Below are 6,097 nucleotides of genomic sequence, written 5' to 3'. Positions count from 1 at the left end.
TCTCATGGGGTACCTACTAAACACTGGCAGAAGATCTCAGACTGCTGAAAGGGAAAGAAAATCTCCATGTAACTGGGTAGGCAAAAAAGAAAAAAATCAGGACAGAACCTGTGCCCCTAGGAAGGAGCTGTGAGAGAATAAAGGTTCCTGAATCCTGAAAGGCCCTTCACTGGTGGGGAGATCAGACAGGACAGAAGGGGAGCTTCAGAGCATGAGAGGAGAATGCAGCAGGTGATTTGTCGCAGCAAGACCAGAGGAAGAACAGAACAATCAGTGCCACTGCTCTGCACGCCCCAGCCTGAAATACGCTACCACCACTGTGGGCAGGGGCTGGATGCTGGAACTCAGAGTTCGGAGATCAGAACTGTGAAGAGGACTGGAGCTGGCTGTGTGGAAACAGCCTCAATGTGGGGGTTGCTGGAATCCATTATGACCACAACTGAGTGTACACAGAGGAAGCCTGGGTTACTTACAGGCTAGTCACCACTGTTTGAAGTTTGCATGGAGAGACAGGAGGGACTCTTGAATATAGCCCTTTTCCCAGTGAGTGAACTCACAGAGGACCGGACACTGCCTGCACAGGCTCCGGGGGTGGGGGGGTGGGGTGGGGGGGGTATCAAGCTGCCATCACTACCCACCCAGATGCCTGGAGTGTTTGTGAATCCCTGATGCATCCATCCTGGAGCCCAGGGGTATTCGTGACCCACCCCTCTACTACCCATTCAGACACCAAGAGTGGTCCCAAGATGCCATCACCACCCTCACAGTCTCCAGAAGTGGTCAGGAACCACCTTCAGGGTTGTGCCTGAACCACCCCTGCCTTTGAGAACCTCAGGACCAGGAAACAGCTACCATATCAGCACACCTCCTATCAAGAGGATAACAACTAACACTGAGAAAAGAGGTGACAAGCGTCCATACTAAGAACAGTCCTTACACCAAATATATTAAACCTACACAAAGATGCCCCCACATATAAATAACCCTCCAAGAACACAATAGATAATTATTTCTCCTAAAGTCACAGAATAAGAGAATATAAGTAAAATGGAGAAGCAGAGGAACCACTTCCAATTAAAAGATCAAGAGAAAGATTAAAAAAAGACACTATATAATAATAAAAGGATGCATACAAGAAGGATCAGTCAGTTCAGTTGCTCAGTCATGTCCGACTCTTTGCAACCCCATGGACTGCAGCATGCCAGGTCTCCCTGTTTATCACCAACTCTTGGAGTTTACTTAAACTCATGCGTATTGAGTTACTGTTAATATATATATTATATATCTTGTTAATATATATGTGCCTAATATAGGAAGACCCAAATACATGAAACAAATAGTAACAGACATAAGGAGAGAAATTTTGGTGTTTTTTAAGAGGTACATTCTGTAATTTAACAAAGCCTGGCTTTAAATTTTCAGTTCAAAAGCACACTTATTTTTCCAAAAGGATGACTGCACAACTGACGCCATTGCAGAGAGCAGAATCTGAACCAACTTGAAAGTGATGTGGCTCCATGAAGACAGAAACAGTAACTAACTGACTTACCTCAATGATTAGGAAACAAAATCAATGTCAAAGTATCTGAAATCATAAAAATTCAATGCTTTACAAATTTTCCCCGTGAGCTATGGGAGCTTTTTACATGTAGTCTGTAGTAAAACAGATGCATTCTATCATTCCAAGTTGTACTTATAAATCCCATGATTCTTTTTGCTGAAAATAGATCAGTTATGTCTCAAACAGCACAAGGTGATAGCAATTACACGTTTCATGAAAATCTTTGGTGAGACTGCAGTCCTGCAGAAGTGTCTTATTTTGTTTCCCTTCTACTGTTAGATATCATTAGAATCATCCAAGTAATTTTCAAAAGAGAAACCATAAGTCCATAATGAAGGATAAGCAGACCATCCTGCATTGCTGCATCACCTAGTATATGTCATGTTTCCTTTATAGTTTGATACGCTCTAACAAGTGATCACCACAGATGGTATCTACATGACAAGCTGAATCAAGACCCATTTTTCATTTTCTTCTGAGGAATTTTTCTACATGTCCAATAGTTGCTTCTTGTGAAATTCAGACAAACTTCTTTTCCAGTGGCTTAAAATGTCCTGTGCCTTCATCAACACCAATAAACTTTAGTAATAAAGACATATCAAGTTCAGGTGGAATAGGACACATTGATTTTAAGACTTCTTAAGTTTTTCTTTTGCTTGAAGGGGCTGGCTGTGGAACAGCAGTTTTAGGTGCTTCTAGGCCCCTTTATAGAAATCATGCATTTGCTTTTTTATATTAGACTGATCACTAATTTGTACACTATGTCTTATAACCCTTGGTCCAACCTTATGTGGTAAAGTGTCTGATGTACTACTATGTTGTATTTTGGACATTTGTTGCTATAGCAAAAGTGTCTTACAATGCAGTTTTTACAAAATGTATGAAGACATTTTGTAATGGTAGTTGCATTTATTAAGTAACCTTTGCAAATGGAACACAAGATGTACAGGGCTGGCTCAGAGAGATTAATCAGGTGCTCCTCCTTCTGAGAGTCTGGCTGGCCCCACTTCAGCCTCAGCAAGGAGTGATTCATCTCTTCCTCCTGTTATTTCTCCTCGAGATCCTCATCCTCTTCCAATTCCTCATCGTCATCCTTAAAGCATCCCCTCAGCAGCCCAGGCTGCACCCAGGCTGCAGCTCAAGCAGGGAATTGGGAGTCTGAGCAGCCTGTAGCCCCTGTCTTGGGCAGGAGCGGCAGGCCCTCCTCATCTACTTTGGGCTCTAGGGTGAGGGCAGGAGGGGAGATGGAAGGCAGAGGCAGCATGGCTGTGACTCCCTGAGCCATGGCAGCGCCCTCATTGTCTGCAACTACTGTGGGGATCCCCTCCATGCCAAAAGTAGAATGATCAAATTTCTTAATGACAGCTATTTTAAATTATGAAAGTTGGATCATCATATTCTGTTGATAGCTTACCAGGAACAGGGTCAGACTCGTGATCTCCAAAGATTTAGCTTTGGGACCAGGGACCAGGCTTGATCACTCAAGAGGTTTTATGTATCAGGGTTTTATTAAAGTATAAAAAGGGACAGAGAAAGCTTCTGACATAAACATCAGAAGGGGGTTAGGAGTCCCCCCCACCACCTCACTAGTCTTAGCAAGGAAGCTATATACTTTTTAAATTGGTTATTACAATAAATCAAAAGAATGTCTCGAGGTTATAAGGAAAGGAAAGTGAAGTCGCTCAGTCGTGTCCAAATCTTTGCGACCCTGTGGACTGTAGCCCACCAGGCTCCTCTGTCCATGGGATTCTCCAGGCAAGAATACTGGAGTGGGATGCCATTTCCTTCTCCAGGGGATCTTCCTGACCCAGGGATCAAACCCACATCTCCTGCATTGCAGGCAGACGTTTTAACCTCTGAGCCACCAGGGAAGCCCTGGTGTAAAGACCTTTGTAGACCCACTTCTACAATTTACATTTTAAGAGGATAGGATTAGAACTGACAATAGAAATATCTTACCAGACCCACTCCCATAATATACATTTTAAGATAACAGGATTAGTCAGAATGTTTTCAAGAAGGAGAAACTGTCCTCAAGCAAGATACCTTGTTGTTATATAATCCTTACTAAGGCAGGGAGAGAGAGAGAGGAAAAAACAAAAACAAAAACAAAACTTGTCCTTTCCTCCTTGAGAACTCCAGACCCCTTTCTCCTCCTCAGCAACCCCAAACTTCTTATGCACCTACCTAGAAATTGACTCTCTCACCGCCTCCCCCCCTTTTTTTCTTTTAGGAGAATTATATTGCCAGGAGAAAGGGGGTGTCATTTTCGTTCCATAATTACCTCCTGCTGTTAACAGGCATTGTCCTTAAATTATTGAGGCAATGTATTATTCTAACCTTCATATTGAGGGTCTATGATTCAGGAGTCCCAAGTAAACACTGGAGGAGGCTGTGGCACTCATAGGAGCCTAGACAACCATTTGTAACTTAAAAGCTTTCATTGTGTATATGTACCACAGCTTTCTTATCCATTCATCTGCTGATGGACATCTAGGTTGCTTCCATGTCCTGGCTATTATAAATAGTGCTGCAATGAACATTGGGGTACACGTGTCTCTTTCAATTCTGGTTTCCTCGGTGTGTATGCCCAGTAGTGGGATTGCTGGGTCATAAGGTGGATTCGTGTTGATCTATGGCAAAACCAATACAATATTGTAAAGTAATTAGCCTCCAAAGAAATAAATTTATTTATTTAAAAAAAAAAAGCTTTCAGAAGGTTAGAAACAAACTGCATTATATACTTGCAGATATAAGGAAAATAGACATTACACCAAGTTAAAACATAATCAGAATTAAATGTCATATTATGTCCATAGTTAAGGTACAAAGTGTTACACCAATTCATCTTAGGATTGCTCAGTTCAGTTCAGTTCTGTCCCTGAGATGTGTCCGACTCTTTGTGACCCCATGAATTGCAGCACGCCAGGCCTCTCTGTCCATCACCAACTCCCAGAGTTCACCCAAGTTCATGTGCATTGAGTCAGTGATGCCATCCAGGCATCTCATCCTCTGTCGTCCCCGTCTCTTCCTGCTCCCAATCCCTCCCAGCATCAGAGTCTTTTCCAATAAGCCAACTCTTCGCATGAGGTGGCCAAAGTATTGGAGTTTCAGCTTTAGCATCAGTCCTTCCAAAGAACACCTAGGACTGATCTCCTTTAGTATGGACTGGCTGGATCACTTTGCAGGCCAAAGGACTCTCAAGAGTCTTCTCCAACACCACAGTTCAAAAGCATCAGTTCTTCAGCACTCAGCTTTCTTCACAGTCCAACTCTCACATCCATACATGACCACTGGAAAAACCATAGCCTTGACTAGATGGACCTTTGTTGGCAAAGTAATGTCTCTGCTTTACAACATGCTATCTAGGTTGGTCATAACTTTCCTTCCAAGGAGTAAGTGTATTTTAATTTCATGGCTGCAATCACCATCTGCAGTGATTTGGGAGCCCCTCAAAATAAAGTCTAACACTGTTTCCACTGTTTCCACATGAAGTGATGGGACCAGATGCCATGATCTTAGTTTCTGAATGTTGAGCTTTAAGCCAACTTTTTCACTCTCCTCTTTCACTTTCATCAAGAGGCTCTTTAGTTTCTCTTCACTTTTTGCCATAAGGGTGGTGTCATCTGCACATCTGGGGTTATTGATATTTCTCCCAGCAATCTTGATTCCAGCTTGCACTTCTGCCAGCCCAGCTTTTCTCATGAAGTAGTCTGCATTTATGTTAAATAAGCAGGGTGACAATATTCAGCCTTGATGTACTTCTTTTCCTATTTAGAACCAGTCTGTTCTTCCATGTCCAGTTCTAACTGTTGCTTCCTGCTCTGCATACAGGTTTCTCAAGAGGCAGGTGAGGTGGTCTGGTATTCCCATCTCTCTCAGAATTTTCCACAGTTTATTGTGATCCACACAGTCAAAGGCTTTGGCATAGTCAATAAAGCAGAAATAGATGTTTTTCTGGAACTCTCTTGCTTTTTCCATGATCCAGCGGATGTTGGCAATTTGATCTCTGGTTCCTCTGTCTTTTCTAAAACCAGCTTGAACATCAGGTGGTTCACAGTTCACGTATTGCTGAAGCCAGGCTTGGAGAATTTTGAGCATTACTTTACTAGCATGTGAGATGAGTGCAATTGTGTGGTAGTTTGAACATTCTTTGGCATTGCCTTTCTTTCTGATTGGGATGAAAACTGACCTTTTCCAGTCCTGTGGCCACTGCTGAGTTTTCTAAATTTGCTGGCATATTGAGTATAGCACTTTTACAGCATCATCTTTTAGAATTTGAAATAGCTCAACTGGAATGCCATCACCTGCACTAGCTTTGTTTGTAGTGATGCTTTCTAAGGCCCACTTAACTTCCCATTTCAGGATGTCTGGCTGTAGGTGAGTGACCACACCATCGTGATTATCTGTGTCATGAAGATCTTTTTTGTACAGTTCTTCTGTGTATTCTTGCCACCTCTTCTTAATATCATCTGCTTCTGTTAAGTCCATACCATTTCTGTCCTTTATCAAGCTCATCTTTGCATGAAATATTCC

General features: G+C 42.5%; 1 pseudogene; it reads right to left on the bottom strand.

The window, feature by feature from the left end:
• Positions 1–1,814: 1,814 nt before the first annotated feature.
• LOC120881649 lies at positions 1,815–2,891 on the bottom strand (annotated as a pseudogene).
• Between the last annotated feature and the right edge of the window lie 3,206 nt (positions 2,892–6,097).

This window comes from Oryx dammah, unplaced genomic scaffold (assembly GCF_014754425.2).
Source record: "Oryx dammah isolate SB20612 unplaced genomic scaffold, SCBI_Odam_1.1 HiC_scaffold_23, whole genome shotgun sequence".
NCBI lineage: Eukaryota > Metazoa > Chordata > Mammalia > Artiodactyla > Bovidae > Oryx > Oryx dammah.
The sequence above is the reverse complement of the archived record's forward strand: the minus strand, read 5'-3'. Positions and strand labels throughout refer to the sequence as shown.